This window comes from Pristiophorus japonicus, chromosome 16 (genome assembly GCF_044704955.1).
Source record: "Pristiophorus japonicus isolate sPriJap1 chromosome 16, sPriJap1.hap1, whole genome shotgun sequence".
NCBI lineage: Eukaryota > Metazoa > Chordata > Chondrichthyes > Pristiophoridae > Pristiophorus > Pristiophorus japonicus.
This window is the reverse complement of record NC_091992.1, coordinates 60,031,516-60,050,904: the sequence shown is the minus strand read 5'-3', so window position 1 is coordinate 60,050,904 and position 19,389 is coordinate 60,031,516. Positions and strand designations below refer to the sequence as shown.

Sequence of the window (19,389 nt, the reverse complement as noted above, 5' to 3'; positions counted from 1 at the left end):
CTGAAAGCTCATGGTCTACAGGGCTGTAGTAATACACTTCCTCCTGTATGGCTCAAAGACATGGACCATGTACAGTAGACACCTCAAGTCGCTGGAGAAATACCACCAACGATGTCTCCGCAAGATCCTACAAGTCCCCTGGGAGGACAGGCGCACCAACATTAGTGCCATCGACCAGGCCAACATCCCCAGCATTGAAGCACTAACCACACTAGAACAGCTCCGCTGGGCAGGCCACATCGTTCGCATGCCTGACACGAGACTCCCAAAGCTCTACTTGGAACTCCTTCACGGCAAACGAGCCAAAGGTGGGCAGAGGAAACGTTACAAGGATACGCTCAAAGCCTCCCTGATAAAGTGCAACATCCCCACTGACACCTGGGAGTCTCTGGCCAAAGACCGCCCGCCCTAAGTGGAGGAAGTGCATCCGGGAGGGCACTGAGCACCTCGAGTCTCAACGCCGGGAGCATGCAGAAATCAAGCGCAGGCAGCGGAAAGAGCGTGCGGCAAACCAGTCCCACCTACCCCTTCCCTCAACGACTATCTGTCCCACCTGTGACAGGGACTGTGGCTCTCGTATTGGACTGTTCAGCCACCTAAGGACTCATTTTAAGAGTGGAAGCAAGTCTTCCTCGATTCCGAGGGACTGCCTATGATGATGATGATGATGACTCTGAAAGTACTCCATCCTGTCTGATCTCTGGATCTAAGCAGTGTCAGGCCTGGTTAGTATTTGGATGGGTGATCGCCTGGGAATACCAGGAGCAGTCGGCTATTCTTGTTAACCGAAGCTGCTCGCTGCCATCATTGGGCAGTCTTCTTGCTGATCGCTCGTGCGCCTTCTATCTTTCTCTCGCTCACCTCTCTGTGTCTCTCTCTCTCTCTCGCTTACCTCTCTTTCTCACTCACCTCTCTCTCTCTCGCTCACCTCTCTCTCTCTTTCCCTCACCCCTCTCTCTCTCTCGCTCACCTCTCTCTCTCTCTCGCTCACCTCTCTCTCTCTTTCGCTCACCTCTCTCTCTCGCTCACCCCTCTCTCTCTCACCTCTCTCTCTCTCTCGCTCACCCCTCTCTCTCTCGCTTACCTCTCTTTCTCACTCACCTCTCTCTTTCTCGCTCACCTCTCTCTCTTTCTCGCTCACCTCTCTCTCTCTCACACCTCTCTCTCGCTCACCTCTCTCTCTCGCTTACCTCTCTCGCTCACCTCTCTCTCTTTCTCGCTCACCTCTCTCTCACACCTCTCTCTCGCTCACCTCTCTCTCTCTCGCTCATCTCTCTCTCTCTCTCTCGCGCTCACCTCTCTCTTTCGCTCACCTCTCTCGCTCACCCCTCTCTCTCACCTCTCTCTCTGTCTCGCTCACCTCTCTCTCTCTTTCTCGCTCACCTCTCTCTCTTTCTCGCTCACCTCTCTCTCTCTCTCTCACCTCTCTCTCTCTCGCTCACCTCTCTCTCTCTCTCTCTCTCTTTCTCGCTCACCTCCCTCTCTCTTTCTCGCTCACCTCTCTCTCTCGCTCACCTCTCTCTCTCTTTCTCGCTCACCTCTCTCTCTCTCTCCCATGCTCACCTGTCTCTCGCGCTCACCTCTCTCTCTCGCGCTCACCTCTCTCTCTCGCGCTCACCCCTCTCTCGCTCACCTCTCTCGCTCACCTCTCTCTCTCTTTCTCGCTCACCTCTCTCTCTCTCACCTCTCTCTCGCTCACCTCTCTCTCTCTCGCACTCACCTCCCTCTCTCTTTCTCGCTCACCTCTCTCTCTCTTTCTCGCTCACCTCTCTCTCACTTTCTCGCTCACCTCTCTCTCTCTCCCACGCTCACCTGTCTCTCGCGCTCACCTCTCTCTCTCGCGCTCACCTCTCTCTCTCGCGCTCACCTCTCTCTCTCGTGCTCACCCCTCTCTCGCTCACCTCTCTCTCTCTTTCTCGCTCACCTCTCTCTCTCTCTTTCTCGCTCCCCTCTCTCTCTCTTTCTCGCTCCCCTCTCTCTCTCTTTCTCGCTCACCTCTCTCTCTTTCTCGCTCACCTCTCTCTCTGTCGCTCACCTCTCTCTCTTTCGCTCACCTCTCTCTCTCTTTCGCTCACCTCTCTTTCTCTTTCGCTCACCTCTCTCTCTCTTTCGCTCACCTCTCTCTCTCTTTCGCTCACCTCTCTCTCTCTCTCGCTCACCTCATTCTCTCTCGCTCACCTCTCTCTCTCTTTCGCTCACCTCTCTCTCTCTTTCGCTCACCTCTCTCTCTCTCTCGCTCACCTATCTCTCTCTCTCGCTCACCTCTCTCTCTCTCTCTCGCTCCCCTCTCTCTCTCTCTCTCGCTCCCCTCTCTCTTTCTCGCTCATCTCTCTCTCTCTTTCTCGCTCACCTCTCTCTCTCTTGCTCACCCCTCTCTCTCTTTCTCTCGCTCACCTCTCTTTCTCGTTCCCCTCTCTCTCTCTTTCTCGCTCACCTCTCTCTCTCTCACTCACCTCTCTCTCTCTCACTCACCTCTCTCTCTCTCTCGCTCACTCCTCTCTCTCTCTCTCGCTCACCTCTCTTTCTCTTTCTCGCTCACCTCTCTCTCTCTCTCTTGCTCACCTCTCCCTCCCTCTCTCTCTTTCGCTCACCTCTCTCTCTCTCGCTCGCCTCTCTCGCTCACCTCTCTCTCTCTCGCTCACCTCTCTCGCTCACCTCTCTCTCTCTCTTGCTCACCTCTCCCTCCCTCTCTCTCGCTCACCTCTCTCGCTCACCTCTCTCTCTCTCAGTCACCTCTCTCTCTCTCTCGCTCACCTCTCTCTCTCTCGCTCACCTCTCTCGCTCACCTCTCTCTCTCTCGCTCACCTCTCTCTCTCTCTTGCTCACCTCTCCCTCCCTCTCTCTCTCTCGCTCACCTCTCTTGCCCACCTCATTCTCTCTCGCTCACCTCTCTCTCTTTCGCTCACCTCTCTCTCACCTCTCTTTCTCTTTCTCGCTCCCCTCTCTCTCTCTTTCTCTTGCTCACCTCTCCCTCCCTCTCTCTCTCTTTCGCTCACCTCTCTCTCTTTCGCTCACCTCTCTCTCTCTCTTGCTCACCTCTCTCTCTCTCTCTCGCTCCTCTCTCTCTTTCGCTCACCTCTCTCTCTTTCGCTCACCTCTCTCTCTTTCGCTCACCTCTCTCTCTCTCTCTCGCTCCCCTCTCTCGCTCACCTCTCTCTCTTTCGCTCACCTCTCTCTCTCTCTCTCGCTCCTCTCTCTCTTTCGCTCACCTCTCTCTCTTTCGCTCACCTCTCTCTCTTTCGCTCACCTCTCTCTTTCGCTCACCTCTCTCTCTTTCGCTCACCTCTCTCTCTCTCTCGCTCACCTCTCTCTCTTTCGCTCACCTCTCTCTCTCTCTCGCTCCCCTCTCTCGCTCACCTCATTCTCTTTCGCTCACCTCTCTCTCTTTCGCTCACCTCTCTCTCTCTCTCTCTCTCTCTCTCGCTCACCTCATTCTCTTTCGCTCACCTCTCTCTCTTTCGCTCACCTCTCTCTCTCTCGCTCACCTCTCTCTCTTTCGCTCACCTCTCTCTCTCTCTCGCTCCCCTCTCTCGCTCACCTCATTCTCTTTCGCTCACCTCATTCTCTTTCGCTCACCTCTCTCTCTTTCGCTCACCTCTCTCTCTTTCGCTCACCTCTCTCTCTCTTTCGCTCACCTCTCTCTCGCTCACCTCTCTCTCTTTCGCTCACCTCTCTCTCTCTCGCTCACCTCTCTCGCTCCTCTCTCTCTTTCGCTCACCTCTCTCTCTTTCGCTCACCTCTCTCTCTCTCTCGCTCACCTCTCTCGCTCACCTCTCTCTCTTTCGCTCACCTCTCTCTCTCTCTCGCTCACCTCATTCTCTCTCGCTCACCTCTCTCTTTCGCTCACCTCTCTCTCTCTCTCTCGCTCACCTCTCTCTCTTTCACTCACCTCTCTCTCTTTCACTCACCTCTCTCTCTCTCTCGCTCACCTCTCTCTCTCTCTCGCTCCCCTCTCTCTCTCTTTCTCGCTCCCCTCTCTCTCTCTCTTTCTCGCTCACCTCTCTCTCTCTTTCTCGCTCACCTCTCTCTCTCTTGCTCACCCCTCTCTCTCTTTCTCTTGCTCACCTCTCTTTCTCGCTCCCCTCTCTCTCTCTCTTTCTCGCTCACCTCTCTCTCTCTCACTCACCTCTCCCTCCCTCGCTCTCTCTCGCTCACCTCTCTCGCTCACCTCTCTCGCTCACCTCTCTCTCTCGCTCACCTCTCTCTCTCGCTCACTCCTCTCTCTCTCTCGCTCACCTCTCTTTCTCTTTCTCGCTCCCCTCTCTCTCTCTCTCTCTCTCGCTCACCTCTCTCTCGCTCACCTCTCTCTCGCTCACCTCTCTCTCTCGCTCACCTCTCTCTCTCGCTCACCTCTCTCTCTCGCTCACCTCTCTCTCTTTCGCTCACCTCTCTCTCTTTCGCTCACCTCTCTCTCTCTCGCTCACCTCTCTCTCTCTCACCTCTCTCTCTCTCTCACCTCTCTCTCTTTCGCTCACCTCTCTCTCTCTCGCTTACCTCTCTCTCTCTCTCTCGCTCACCTCTCTCTCTCTCGCTCACCTCTCTCTCTCTCGCTCACCTCTCTCTCTCTCTCGCTCACCTCTCTCTCTCTCTCGCTCACCTCTCTCTCTCTCTCGCTCACCTCTCTCTCTTTCGCTCACCTCTCTCTCTTTCGCTCACCTCTCTCTCTCGCTCACCTCTCTCTCTCTTTCGCTCACCTCTCTCTTTCGCTCACCTCTCTCTCTCGCTCACCTCTCTCTCTCGCTCACCTCTCTCTCTCTCTCTCGCTCACCTCTCTCTCTCTCTCTCGCTCACCTCTCTCTCTCTCTCGCTCACCTCTCTCTCTCTCTCTCGCTCACCTCTCTCTCTCTCTCTCGCTCACCTCTCTCTCTCTCTCTCGCTCACCTCTCTCTCTCTCTCGCTCACCTCTCTCTCTCTCGCTCACCTCTCTCTCTTTCGCTCACCTCTCTCTCTCTCGCTCACCTCTCTCTCTCGCTCATCTCTCTCTCGCTCATTTCTCTCTCTCGCTCACCGCTCTCTCTCTCTTTTGCTCACCTCTCTTTCAATCTCTCTCTCGCCATCTCTCTCTTTCACTCACCTCTCTCGCTCACCTCACTCTCTCTCTCACTCACTGTGATATATTCTTACAACATCACTAAAGCACACACACCCAAGATGGCTTCAATCTTTTTATTGTATAAACAGCCGTGGTTGCATTACCACAGTAGTCCACATGGTGGAGCAGTAGTCCACTAGGGGGAGCTCTCTATTACACTTCTCCCTTCTTAATGAAGAAGTAATCATAACAAAATAACCATCATACATAACGTGCATGGTATACACAACAAAACATATGGACTTATTTTGCCATGTTCACAAATCAAACTTAACCTCTTGTTTCCTGCTCGAAGAGGATACCTTCGGTCTTGAACAAAACCTTTCAAACATGGTGTCGAACTTAGACTCATTCTAGGCTGAGCCTGAGGATAATTTGTCTCCAAGGGTAACCCTTGATCTGCATTTGGACTCTGTTCAGCTTCAGACTGTTTGTCCATCTGACTCGGACTCAGACTTAAATTCGACTTTCCTATGGACTGGAGGGTAGCTAATGTAACATCACTTTTTAAGAAAGGAGGGAGAGAGAAAACGGGGAATTATAGTCCGGTTAGCCTGACATCAGTAGTGGGGAAAATGTTGGAATCAATTATTAAAGATAAAATAGCAGGGCATTTGGAAAGCAGTGACAGGATCGGTGCAAGTCAGCATGCATTTATGAAAGGGAAATCATGCTTGACAAATCTTCTAGAATTTTTTGAGGATGTAACTAGTAGAGTGGATAAGGGAGAACCAGTGGATGTGGTGTATTTGGACTTAAAAAAGACTTTTGACAAGGTCCCACACAAGAGATTGGTGTGCAACGTTAAAGCACATGGTATTGGGGGTAATGTATTGATGTGGATACAGAACTGGTTGGCAGACAGGAAGTGGAGAGTCGGGATAAACGGGTCCTTTTCAGAATGGTAGGCAGTGACTAGTGGGGTGCTGCAGAACTCAGTGCTGGGACCCAAGCTATTTACAATGTACATCAATGATTTAGATGAAGGAATTGAGTGCAATATCTTCAAGTTTGCAGATGGCACTAAGCTGGGTGGCGGTGTGAGCAGTGAGGAGGACGCTAAGAGGCTGCAGGGTGACTTGGACAGGTTAGGTGAGTGGGCAAATGTATGGCAGATGCAATATAATGTGGTTAAATGTGAGGTTATCCACTTTGGTGGCAAAAATACAAAGGCAGATTATCTGAATGGCGGCAGACTAGGTAAAGGGGAGGTGCAACAAGACCTGGGTGTCATGGTACATCAGTCATTGAAAGTTGGCATGCAGGTACAGCAGGCGGTGAAGAAGGCAAATGGTATGTTGGCCTTCACAGCTAGGGGATTTGAGTTTAGGAGCAGGGAGGTCTTACTGCAGTTGTACAGGGCCTTAATGAGGCCTCATCTGGAATATTGTGTTCATTTTTGGTCTCCTAATCTGAGGACGGACGTTTTGCTATTGAGAGAGTGCAGCGAAGGTTCACCAGACTGATTCCCGGGATGGCAGGACTGACATATAAGGAGAGACTGGATCAACTGGGCCTGTATTCACTGGAGTTTAAAAGGATGAGAGGGGATTTCATAGAAACATATAAAATTCTGACAGGACTGGACAGGTTAGATGCAGGAAGAATGTTTCCGATGTTGGGGAAGTTCAGAACCAGGGGACACAGTCTAAGGATAAGGGGTAAGCCATTTAGGACCGAGATGAGGAGAAACGTCTTCACTCAGAGAATTGTTAACCAGTGGAATTCTCTACCGCAGAGAGTTGTTGATGCCAATTCATTGTATATATTCAAGAGGGAGTTAGATATGGCCCTTACGGCTAAAGGGATCAAGGGGTACGGAGAGAAAGCAGGAAATGGGTACTGAGGTGGTGATCAGCCATGATCTTAGTAAATGGTGGTGCAGGCTCGCAGGGCCGAATGGCCTACTCCTGCACCTATTTTCTATGTTTCTATGTTTCTCTTGGACTTGTTTCTAGTATATCTGATGTAGGATTTGCTACTGGTACTCTACTTGTAACAAGATTATCGGACTCATCAGAAATAATCGAATAATTCCAACTTTCAAACTCCTTTCACATCTGTAGGTAAAATATGATCAATGTGAACAAACCTAACCTGTCCACGATCAAACTTCTTGACCAAATATGTGCGAGGACCACATATCTTCACTACTCTTCCTGGTAACCACTTTAACTATTTATGGTGATGGTTCTTCACTCTAACCTTCTGATTTAATTTCACACTTTTCTCTTTCACTCTACCTCTATCATGATTCTTTTTCTGTCTCAATTGTTTCTCTTCTACTGACTGTGCCAAGTTTGACTTTAACAATGAGAACCTGGTTCGTGGCTGTCGTTTGAGAAACAACTCTGCTGGTGATCTACTAGTAGTTGTATGAGGAGTATTACGATAAGTGATCAGAAAATTTGCCAATTTGTGGTCCAACGACAACTGCCGTTTCTTTGGATTTGGATCCAACATTTGCATGATGAGGGCACGTTTTACAATTTGTACTGTGCACTCTGCTGCACCATTTGAAACAGGGTGGTATGGTGGAACTTTGGTATGTTCACACCATTTCTGCTCATGAACTGTGCAAATTCTTCTGAACAAAATTGCGGCCCGTCAGACACAATTTCTTCCGGGAGGCCATATGAAGTCTTTTACTTGTTGTTTTTTTCCCGCTTTGGAAACACCTCTACTCACTTCGAATGGTTATCAATCACAATGAACATTTGTCCTTCTTGTAATGTATGTAGCACTCAAATCACTGACTTCGCACAGTCTGGCGTTGTAGTAACTGATGTGACCGTGGTCCTTTATTGTGTAACTCCAGAGTGCCCTTCAGGTGTGCTGGGCAGCCTTTTATACTCTGTCTCGCAGGTATTTTCGGGTCTCCCACCACAGTGCCCCTTGTGGCGCACCATTGTAACTATATAGTGAATGTACATGGACAATACATAACATCTCACTCCCCCCCCCAGTTCCAAAAGCAAATTGCCGGTAACCTCGGCCTTGTTCGTTCTGGTTGATTTGTGAGTGTGACATGATCATCCACTTTCCCCTTCCCCCCATGTAGAGATTATGCTTGCGATCTGGTGCAAGCAAGTCCTTACATGGGTGATACAAGAACACAAACATAATCTCCAGTAGAAAGCAGGTACACATAGACAGTACATTTGTATTCGTTGAAGAGTTATATCAAAAGGTTGCAGTTATTAAATCCCAGCTCCACTGGGTGAGGTATGGTGGCGGCATACTGCCCCTTTTTGCCTGAGGTAATGGGCTGCGCTGAGACAGGGTATGGCAACTAGTGCGTTGCCTCTGTTCTCAGTAAATAGTTGCCTTTGCGGCTTGTCTGCAGCTGCTGAACAATTGCATAAATCACATAAAATCAGAAATCGCATTAATCCATTAGTCATGTTAGTCACAGATCCATTAACCCTTTTAACTGTGCATTGTGATATTAACTCTTTTCACCAATCATCTCAATCATTTTAGCATCAAAATATTAACTCTTGTCATAAATCACGTCATCATACAAATCACAGTTATCATTTTGACTCACTCTTGCTCTTACAAAAGTCTCTTTGTGGGGACCGCCAACGGTGTAAGGCCCTTTAAGACTCCCGGGTACATTTCCCTTTGAAGACGCCATTTTGTTTTGCCCACGAGGCTTCTACTGGGCGCCGCCATTTTAGGTGCTCTGCTGGTGCCTGCTTGTGTCTCTCTGCAGAACTCTGCTGCCACGAGGCTCGTCGCCATCTCTGAAGGCACCCGGGAGCCGCAACGCACTGGCCCCCGCACCGGCGCATCCTGCTGAGCACCCCACGCAGCTGACCTTTTTGCCCGGGAGTCGCCACACACACACACACATCCACCGCAGCCGATCCTCCTGCTGCAAACCCCACAAACGGCCGCCTCTGCCTGCGGGCTGACGGTGCCTGCTGGAGCAGCCCGTCAAAGCCCTTCTCGCTTCTCCAGCTCGATCGGCGCTGCTGCTGGTTCCAGTGCCTCTTTCTCACTCTCAGACTTTGCAGGGGGGAGTCGACGGCCACCGCTGCTCTGCCCAACCCCACACACGCTTCCTTCGCTGCCATCCGATCCGAAGGTGGAGGCCTGCTCTGCCTGTGAACATGGGGGACAGCGGTCTGTGGAGGAATGAAGTCTTCCCAGCTCCCACGGACCTTCCCCATCCATCTCCTGTCGAGTAGTGTCGGCCCATCGCCTGCAATGATCCACAAAGGTAAACCGTGCGTCTCACCACCGTGAGATACCTGCACATCCGCTCTGCCAAGGACAGGTATCAGTTCCTTGGTGTAGGTACGCAGCTTCGCCGTGACCGGGACCAGCTTAGGTCATGCAGCTGGGTTGATCCACAGTTTATCAAAAGTTTCCTGACTCATCAGCGACTGACCCGACCCTGTGTCCACTTCCATACTCACTGGGACTCCGTTAATCTTGACTTCCATAATCACTGGGGCCAAACCATCGGTACATGTATACAGTCCAAACGCATCATCTTCTTCTACCTGGGGCTGGGATGCCCGTCGAGCTAAACTGCAATGCTCCTCGCTGGATAGCAGATCATCTACCATCTCCTCAGCCACACAGTGAGTCGTGTCTCTTTTGCACATACGCTGAAGGTGGCCTTTCGTGTGGCAGGTATTGCACGTATACTCCGCAAACCTGCACCGGTGAGCCCCATGGCTTCCTCCGCAGCGCCAGCCGGGTGTTACTCGATTAGCCCCCCTCGGCGGACTCTGAGTTCCAAGACCCTGAGGTCTGTGCTCTCTGCCCTGGGCAGAGCCACGTTCTGCAGTTTTGTCCGTGACAGGCGCTATCCTGTGAATAGTACCTGCTGGGTTTGAGACCGTGTGGATCATCTGCTTGGTGCTGCAAGTAGAGGTCATAAATGTTGATGGCTTGCTGCAGGCTGTCTGTAGGTTCAGTTGATAGCAGCTTGTGAGGAGACCCTCATGGCCAATCCCCATAACAAAGACATCTCGCAACGCCTCGTTAAGGTGTGTGTATCCTGGTTCCTGCAATGTCCACTTGGATGACGATACATCGTGAATCGTTGTTAGGTGCCCTCGTGCTCCTGATGACGTGTATCTCCAGAAACTCCTCGTGCTGTTGCTTCTCTTCAATGCTATGTAGTCTCTGGCGATTTCTACTCATAGCATTGAACATCGATTTACTCTTCAGTTGACATGCCTTCCTAAGATGCCTAGTTTTCTTGCAGAAGAAACACTCTGCCTTCACATATGGACAGCTTTGAGCAATGTGTGGTCCCAGGCACTGACAGCACGACTTCAATTCACTGTTACCGTGGCCAGCTGCTGAGGCCTTGGGGCCCAACCGCCTTTTACTTTTAACCTGCAGGCGATTCACCTCGGTTGTCTGACGACTGGAAATGGTATGAAATTCTCGGGAATATTGATCGGCCATATCCATCAACATAGCTGTCTGACAAGCTAAATGAAAAGTCAAGTTAGGGATTGTCAACAACTTTCTTCTGATTGTTTCATTTTTCAGCCCACAAACAAAGCGGTCAGGCAATGCTCAGTCCTGAAAGTTTCCGAAATTAAAGCTACAATGTAACCACTGATACTCTTGTCAGCTAATTGATCTCGTATTCCAAAACGATAACTTTCAGCAATTTCCAGGGGCTCAGGACTATAGTGCTGTTCTAAATCTCTTTCAGTGGTGTGTGCTTTGGCTTGACGGGAACAAGCACATTTTTTCAGGCTTTCATACACCTCAGGGCCAGCTTCAGTCAGGAAAATAGCCCATTTCTTTCTGACACTACCTGGTTATGGTTTTCATCATCGAGGACTTCAATGATACTATTTGCGGTGAAAAACATTTCTAACTGCTCCACATATGCTCCGAAAGTCTCTAGGTCACATTGGAACTCATACAAGTGCCCTATTATTCCCATAGGCGTGGCCATCTGAACACTGACCGTTCAGCTAAGTGTGCTTGTAATTTACCTTGGATTTTTAGCTTTTCTGCAAAACAAAGAAGCTCTCAACGTCTCTCTGTCAGTTGGCTGAATCATTCAGCAACAAAAATTTCAGCTAGGGAATCCGATTATCCTATCCTTGTTCGCCAATGTGATATATTCTTACGACATCACTAAAGCACACCCACGCAAGCTGGCTTCAATCTTTTTATTGTATAAACAGCAGTGGGTGCATTACCAAAGTAGTCCACTAGATGGAGCTCTATATTGCACTTACCTCTCTCTCTCATCTCTCTCATGGTCACCTCTCTCTCTCGCTCTCTCTCTCTGCATAGCTTCATAGTTTGTCGTACACTCCTTCTGCTGTTTGTGCTTCATAGAATCATAGAAATTTACAGCACGGAAGGAGGCCCTTTCGGCCGTTGTGTCCACACTGGCCGACCAAGAGCTATCCAACCGAAGAATGCACTATAAGAATGTAGGAATAGCTAGATAATAAAAGACCAAGGTCCATCTAGTTCGCCTTCCACCATCCTGGTAGCCAACAATATGGTACAATGATCATGGAGTTTTTGACTAATCTGTCAATTAGTCTACAATAGACACAGACATGGCACAAGGAAGACTCCAGTGGCTGAGAGCTTTGGGCACCATAGGTCGAAAGTCACCCTTCCCTCCCATGCATGCTACACTTATATATGTTACACACATTTCATGTTTAAATTTAATCATATACTGTTTCGTAATATAAATGCAAAATACTGCAGAGGCTCAAAATCTGAAATAAAAACAGAAAATGCTGTAAACACTCAGCAGGTCAGGCAGCATCTGTGGAGAGAGAAACAGAGTTAATGTTTCAGGTCGATGACATTCGTCAGAACTGGAAAAGGTTGGAAATGTAAAAGGAGAGGCAAAGGGAGAGGGGAGGAACGAACAAGAGGAAATGTCTGTGATGGGTGGAATGCAGGAGAGATTAAATGACAAAAGGGATGATGGTGCAAGGCAAAAGGAGATGGTAATGAGACAAGTAAAGAAACAAAAGATGAGTCTAGAAGAGGTGTAAATGTGAACAACTGAATCATCAACAGCTGCCATCTTGTGTTGAGCTAGGTGTGTGATTCCAGTCCTGTGTTTACAGGGAGTGTACTTGGCTTCTGCGTGCACCCGGCGAAGACACTCGAGGTGTTCGGCGCCTTCTCGAATGCTTCTCCTCCACTCTGAGCGTTCTTGGGCCAGGGATTCCCAAGAGTCGGTGGGAATTACATTTTTTCCAAGAGGCTTTGAGGGTGTCCTTCGAGCATTTTCTCTGCCCTGGGAGTTGGGAGTCTTATATCAGGCAGGCAGACAACGTGGCCCATCCATCGGAGCTGATCGAACGTGGTCAGTGCTTCGATGCTGGGGATGTTGGCCTGAGCGAGAACACTGATGGTCACGTGAGATCGTCACGTGACTGTACCTCCAGGAATGGTTCCAACTTGCTCCCCAATTGTCTGTATTTTGAGGCATCAGGGAGCAGCATTGTTGCCCATGTGAGAGATTTGGAGGGTGTGGGGGAAGTGAATGAGGGAGTGATTTTTTTTTGTGGGGCGGGGGGGGAGTTTTTGAATGGTGAAACTGAGGTACCTTTGAAGATTGAGGCAACGCAATGAAGGGTAGGGCTTATAGTTTGTTTCTGTGGGAGGCAGAGCGCTGAGAGGGAGAGAGAAAGGAAGGGGATGGTTAGGGTCAGATGTCAAGGGTCAGGAATCACATGGTCAGATGTCACGTGGTGAGAAGGTCACATGATCAAACATCCAACCAGAGTTAGCCACACTACCTGGGACCAGTATCCTTGCGGGCAGCTTAACCAGTGCTGTGCGAGTGGGTTTGACCCAGTGGCGGGTAAAATAGCCCCTGCGAGATCTAAGTGGTCCACCAGTGGACTCAATCGGGCCCGCCAAGGTCTGGCTCTAAGGCCGAACACCCCACCTGATCCCTGGCCTGACCAGCCCCACACAGGTCTAGGGGAGGGAGCAACAGGCAGGAGCCTTTAAAGGGGCAGCAGGACGGGAGTGGGGAGACAAATTTGCCAGAACTGAGCTAGAAAGGCTCTCAATGTATAGACAAGGAAAAAAGAATGAGCGACAGGACTGCCTGCGTTTAAGTGAAGAGAAAGCCAGTTATCAAAGTCCTATGGCCACACTAGTCTGAAAACGCCCGATCTTGTCTGATCTTTGAAGGTAAGCAGAGTCAGGCCTGGTTAGTACTTGGATGGGAGACCGCTTGGGAATACCAGGGCAGTAGGTTTTTGCTGCTCCACAGCCCCACACACTCACACTGCCGTTAATCAATCCACATCCTTTTGCTGCTTGCTCCCGCACACTCTCTCTCACTCTCTTTCCTTTAACCATTTCTTTGCTGCACATTCTCTTGCCGCTACACACACGCACAGAGCGGAGAAAAGAGCAGCAGAAAATAAGACAGCAAAAGAACAGATACAAAGCAGCAAGTCTTTGAGTATAAAGAACCAAAGCTGGCTGTGGCCCACTGTTGCACTGCTGTGAAAGTACCCCTTCCTGTCTGATCTCTGGATCTAAGCAGAGTCAGGCCTGGTTAGTACTTGGATGGGAGATCGCCTGGGAATAACAGGAGCAGTCAGCTGTTCGTGTCAGCAGAGGCTGCTCGCTGTTCTACATGTTGTCACTGCCGTCACTAGGCAGTCTTGTTGCTGGTTGCACGTGCGCCTTCGATCTCTGTCGCTCACCTCTTTCTCTCTCCCTCACTTTCTTCAAATCCATTTCGTGCAGCCGGTTCTCCTGCTGAGCTGGCCCACTGCCCAAATCGAGCCATTTGCAGAAAGGCCCACCTCATCTTCTGGTCTGAAGTGGGCAAAGGTGACTAGGATTGGGTGCTGGGCTATAACCTTTCAAAGGCTGCTGGGCCTGGGGTTCCCAACCCTCCCGGACAGACCAGGAGTTTTTCCGGAATCGGGGGATGCCCCCCTCCCCTGCCCCTCGTTGGTGAGCTTGCTGGCCGCTGTTAGAGAAGCCTCTGGCTCGGTGACATCATCCACCCATCACCGCAAGGAGCCACGACCATGTGGAGTGTCGTCGGGAAGGGGCTGGAGAGGCAGGAATCGGAGGGGGGGGGGGGGTGGCGGCAGTGAGGCTGAAGGGAGGGAGACTGTGGGTAGGGGTTCGGGAGGAGAGATGGGGAATGGGAGCTCCGGGATTGAGAGGTTGGGGGAGAGAAGGGAACTAGGGATCAGAGCATTGGGGTTCCAGCGGGGAGAGGGAATTGGGGTGGCTGTCGCGACCAGCATTTCCCACAGAGCCGGGAGCAGCAGCAAGGTGTTGAGTGGGAGTGGGACTGAGGGAGGAGCAGTCAGTAACGGGGGGAGTGGGAGTGGGACTGAGGGAGGAGCAGTCAGTAAAGGGGTGAGAGAAACCCAGAAACCTTACTGTGGGTAAGCAGTGAAGGGTTATTCCCACTGGTGGGTGAATGGGGATCAAGGGAACTGAGACCACAGATTCTCAATGGAAGGGAGGAGGAAAGTTCTTGAACTGAGGGCTAGTGTGCAGTGGGATCCTTCACCACATGTGGCTATTGGGGTAGAGACTAAAACTGCATTTCAAAGGGAATGGGATATATATTTGAAAAGGAGGAATATAAAATGATTTGGAAGAGGGAGGCACTGTGGTTACAGGAGAGAGCAGCAGAACCGGGGGCTGCGTGGCCTCCTCCTATTAATTTGAAATCTTCCCTTTACTGAGTGCGAGCTCGGGGCGTGGTTTGGGAATGTTGGTGCTGAGCTGTGTTTGGGGCGGTCTGCCCTGTGAGAGGTGCCCCAAACACCGAGCTCACGGGCCTTGGTGTGATCTCTTGGTTTGGTCCAGGTCGGTCTGTGCCGGCTGGTTTTGGCATGTGAAGTCCCAGTACATAAGAACATAAGAATTAGGAGCAGGAGTAGGCCATTCGGCCCCTCGAGCATGCTCCACCATTCAATAAGATCATGGCGGATCTTCCCCTCAACTCCACTTTCCTGCTCTGTGCCCATATCCCTTGATTCCCTTAATATCCAACAATCTGTTGATCTCAATCTTGAATATACTCAAAGACTGAGCCTCCACAGCCCTCTGGGGTAGAGAATTCCAAAGATTCACCACCCTCTGAGTAAAGAAATTGCTCCTCATCTCAGTCCTAAATGACCAATCCCTTATTCTGTGATGATGACCCCTGGTTCTAGACTCCCCAGCCAGAGGAAACATCCTCCCTGCATCTACCCTGTCAAGCCCTGTAAGAATTTTGTATATTTCAATGAGATCACCTCTCATTCTTCTAAACTTTAGAGAATATAGGCATAGTCTACATAATCTCTCCTCATAGGACAATCCCCCATCCCAGGAACCAGTCTGGTGAACCTTCGTTGCACACCCTCGATGGCAAGTATATCATTCCTTAGGTAAGGAGACCAAAACTGTACACAATACTCCAGGTGTGGTCTCACCAGGACCCTATATAATTGATTGGCTCTGACAGAGAATCCCAGTTCAGAGTTGTCACCTTCACAGGGAACATCAGTCCAAACCTGATTCCAAGGAGATGGGGAGAGGGAGCGGGCCTATGGAGCTTGGCCACACCTTGTACAGTGCAGGGGATTCTGGCCATGGTTTCAGGGTGAATATCAGCGAGATATAGGATTAGTACCAACTGCTGCACACAACCACAAGCAAATGTACTCAACTACAGCAGACCTAACCTTTTATAAGGTAAATGCAATAACAATTGTAGAAGTCATGTGATCATCGTGTCATGTGATCATATATCATGTGATCAGACACCACATGACCAGAATGTCATGTGGTCAGTATGTCACATAATCAGTATGTCACATGATCAAACCTCCAGGCATGCCTCCAACCAGAGCAGAAAAATAATTAAAATGGGAGGCGAAATTAAGCATGTTGAGAGAAGAAAGAAGCAAAGCGGCAGAACAAAATACTGCGGATGCTGGAAATCTGAAATAAAAACAGAAAATGCTGGAAATACTCAGCAGGTCAGGCCGTGTCTGTGGAGAGTGTAAAGTCCTGACCCTGCAGTACAGACTTACACAAGGCACATGTTGAAGTCAAGGTCACTCAGGACCTGCACCTTTATTTCACAGCTCTCGAGTGCCATACTTGCTTGAGACCTGCCTTTATATACCTGTGTGGAACAGGTATGCAGTGTCTCCTGCAAGTGCACCCCTGGTGGTAAAGTATGCTTGTGGTTACAGGTCATATCTAGTTACAGTCATGTATAGCATGGTAAGATACAGTTATATACAGTAGTGTGAGATACATGACATCACCCTCCCCCAAGGTCTTATTGTCTTTATAGATTCAGTCTCTCAGGTGGTCTACGCTTTTGCGTGGAGCATCTTAGTTGTGGTTCAGTTGTTTGACTTGGTGCCTGTTTTTCTTTCGGTGTGATTGCTGGTATCTCGCCTGGGCTGTCTGTTTCGTTCGGTGTGATTGCTGGTATCTCGCCTGGGCTGTCTGTTGAGACTGCCCTTTCCTCAGGTTGTTCCCTCTGTCTGTCCACCAGGTGTGGTGTGAGTTCCACATTGTAGTCTACCTCTGGTTCTGCAGTGTTGTTGGTGAATCTACTTTTTACTTGGTCTACATGCCTCCGGCAGGTTTGGCCATTGTCCATTTGTACAACCAGTAGCCTGTTTCCTCCCTTGCCTGTTACTGTCCCTGCAAGCCATTTGGGACCCCTGCCATAGTTTAGCACAAAACACTTTGTCCCCTATCTCATTCCACCTCCCCTTCGAATTTTGATCATGGTACTCAGTTAGCTTCCGGCGCTTTGCCTCAACAATTTCATGCATGTCTGGGAGGATTAACGAGAGCCTAGTCTTTAAGGTCCGTTTCATCAATAGTTGCACGGGGGGAACCCCAGTCAACGAATGCGGACGAGATCTGTATGCCAGCAGCAGTCGCGACAGGCGGCTCTGCAGCGTGGGACCTTGGATTTTGAGCATGCCTTGTTTAACGATTTGCACTGCTCTCTCCGCCTGGCCATTGGAGGCCGGCTTGAACGGTGCCGTCTTAACGTGATTTATGCCGTTGTCAACTATAAAATCTTGAAATTGTGCGCTGGTGAAGCACGAACCATTATCACTGACCAATATGTCAGAAATTCCATGTGTTGCAAACATGGTTCTAAGGCTCTCCACAGTGGTGGAGGTGGTGCTCGAGTATAAAATTATGCACTCGATCCACTTTGAAAATACATCGATGACTATGAGGAACATTTTGCCCATGAATGGGCCCGCATTGTTTACATGCACCCGCGACCAGGGTTTGGTGGGCCAGGGCCAGGGGCTTAGGGGGGCCTCCCTGGGGGCATTACTGAATTGGGCACAAATGGTGCACTGCCGGACGCAGAGCTCCAAGTCCGCGTCAATGCCAGGCCACCAGACATGAGATCTGGCTATGGCGTTCATAAGGACGATCCCCGGGTGCTTGCGGTGGAGCTCCCGGACAAACGCCTCTCTGCCTCGCAAGGGCATAACTACTCGGCTGCCCCACATCAGGCAGTCTGCCTGTAGTGATAGTTCATGCATGCGCCTATGGAAAGGTTTGAGCTCCTCGGGGCAGGCATCGCGAGCCTCTGCCCAGTCACCAGTTAAAACACATCTTTTCACTAAGGATAACGTGGGGTCGCTGGTCGTCCAGGCTCTGGTTTGGCGAGCCGTCATGGGCGAACCTGTGGATTCAAAGGCATTGATTGCCATGACTATCTCACAGTCCTGCTCGTCGGACCCTTCCGTGGTCGCCAGGGGTAGCCTGCTAAGCGCGTCGGCACAGTTGTCTGTGCCTGGTCTATGCCTTATTGTGTAGTCGTAAGACGCCAGCACGAGTGCCCACCGCTGAATGCGTGCCGAGGCGTTGGCGTTTATTGCCTTGCACTCGGATAGCAGGGACGTGAGGGGTTTGTGGTCGGTTTCTAACACGAACTTGGCCCCGAAAAGGTATTGGTGCATCTTTTTGACACCGTACACGCACGCGAGCGCCTCCTTCTCAACCATACCGTACCTGCGCTCCGCCTGCGAAAGTGACCTGGAGGCATAAGCAATGGGTTGTAATTTACCCGCATCATTGACATGCTGTAAAACGCACTCGACCCCGTACGCTGACGCATCACATGTAAGAGCTAGCTTTTTACCTGGGTCAAAAAAGGCTAAAACACTGTTGGAACATAGAAGGTTGCGTGCCTTATTGAAGGCGCGTTCTTGGGCGTCCCCCCAAAACCAATTGCACCCCTTTCTGAGTAGCACGTGGAGAGGCTCCAGCAGCATGCTCAAGTTCTGCATAAAGTTCCCAAAGTAGTTGAGTAGCCCGAGAAAGGCGCGCAGTTCCGAGACATTCCGGGGCCTGGGTGCCAGACGAATTGCTTCGGTTTTGGATTCTGTTGGGCGGATTCCATCAGCGGCAATCCTTCTGCCCAAAAATTCAACCTTGGGCGTGAGAAACAGACACTTGGATTTCTTAACTCTTAGGCCTACCCGATCCAATCGACTTAGTACTTCCTCCAAATTGCGGAGATGGGAGTCGGTGTCCCTACCCGTGATGAGTATGTCCCCGGGATGGACTTGAGCAGACTCTCCATGTTGCGCTGGAATATAGCAGCTGCCGAATAGGCATCGATTATACATAAAGAGGCCTCGATGTGTGTTGATGGTGGAGAATAGCTTGGACTCTTCGGTCAGTGTCATATACGCAGATGTGAGATCTAGTTTTGAGAAAAGTTTTTCTCCAGCCAATGTGGCAAATAGATCCTCCGCTCTGGGCAGCGGGTATTGGTCCTGTAGGGAGACTCTGTTTATGGTAGAATTCTAATCCCCGCAGATTCGTACAGATCCATCAGGCTTCATGACAGGGACGATGGGACTTGCCCAGTCGCTAAATTCCATGGGTGAGATAATGCCTTCCCGCAGAAGCCGGTCCAGTTCATGTTCAATCGTTTCCCTCATCACATAAGGCATAGCTCTAGCCTTGTGATGGACCGGTCTGGCATCCTATGTGATGTAGATTTTAACTTTAGCCCCTTTGAAGGTGCCCACACCTGGCTGAAAGAGATGTTCAAAACGACTTAGAACTGTTGAGCAGGAGGTCCGTTCCTCGGACGACATGGCGTGAACATCATCCCATTTCCAACTTAGATTTGCCAACCAGCTTCTCCACAACAGTGCTGGGAGATCTCCGGGGACAATCCACAGGGGAAGTCGGTTCACCGTCCCTTTGTATGTGACTGAGAGCATGGCGCTGCCAAGGACTGGGACGATTTCTTTGGTATAGGTCTTTAGTTTAGTGTCGATTCT

General features: G+C 50.3%; 1 protein-coding gene and 1 pseudogene across 2 annotated transcripts in view; both read left to right on the top strand.

Moving 5' to 3' along the window:
- LOC139226535 (protein spinster homolog 3-like) overlaps nt 1-19,389 on the top strand; it is a 184,616-nt gene that overhangs the window by 80,926 nt on the left and 84,301 nt on the right. The window lies entirely within an intron of this gene.
- On the top strand, nt 13,211-13,328 carry LOC139227327 (5S ribosomal RNA; annotated as a pseudogene).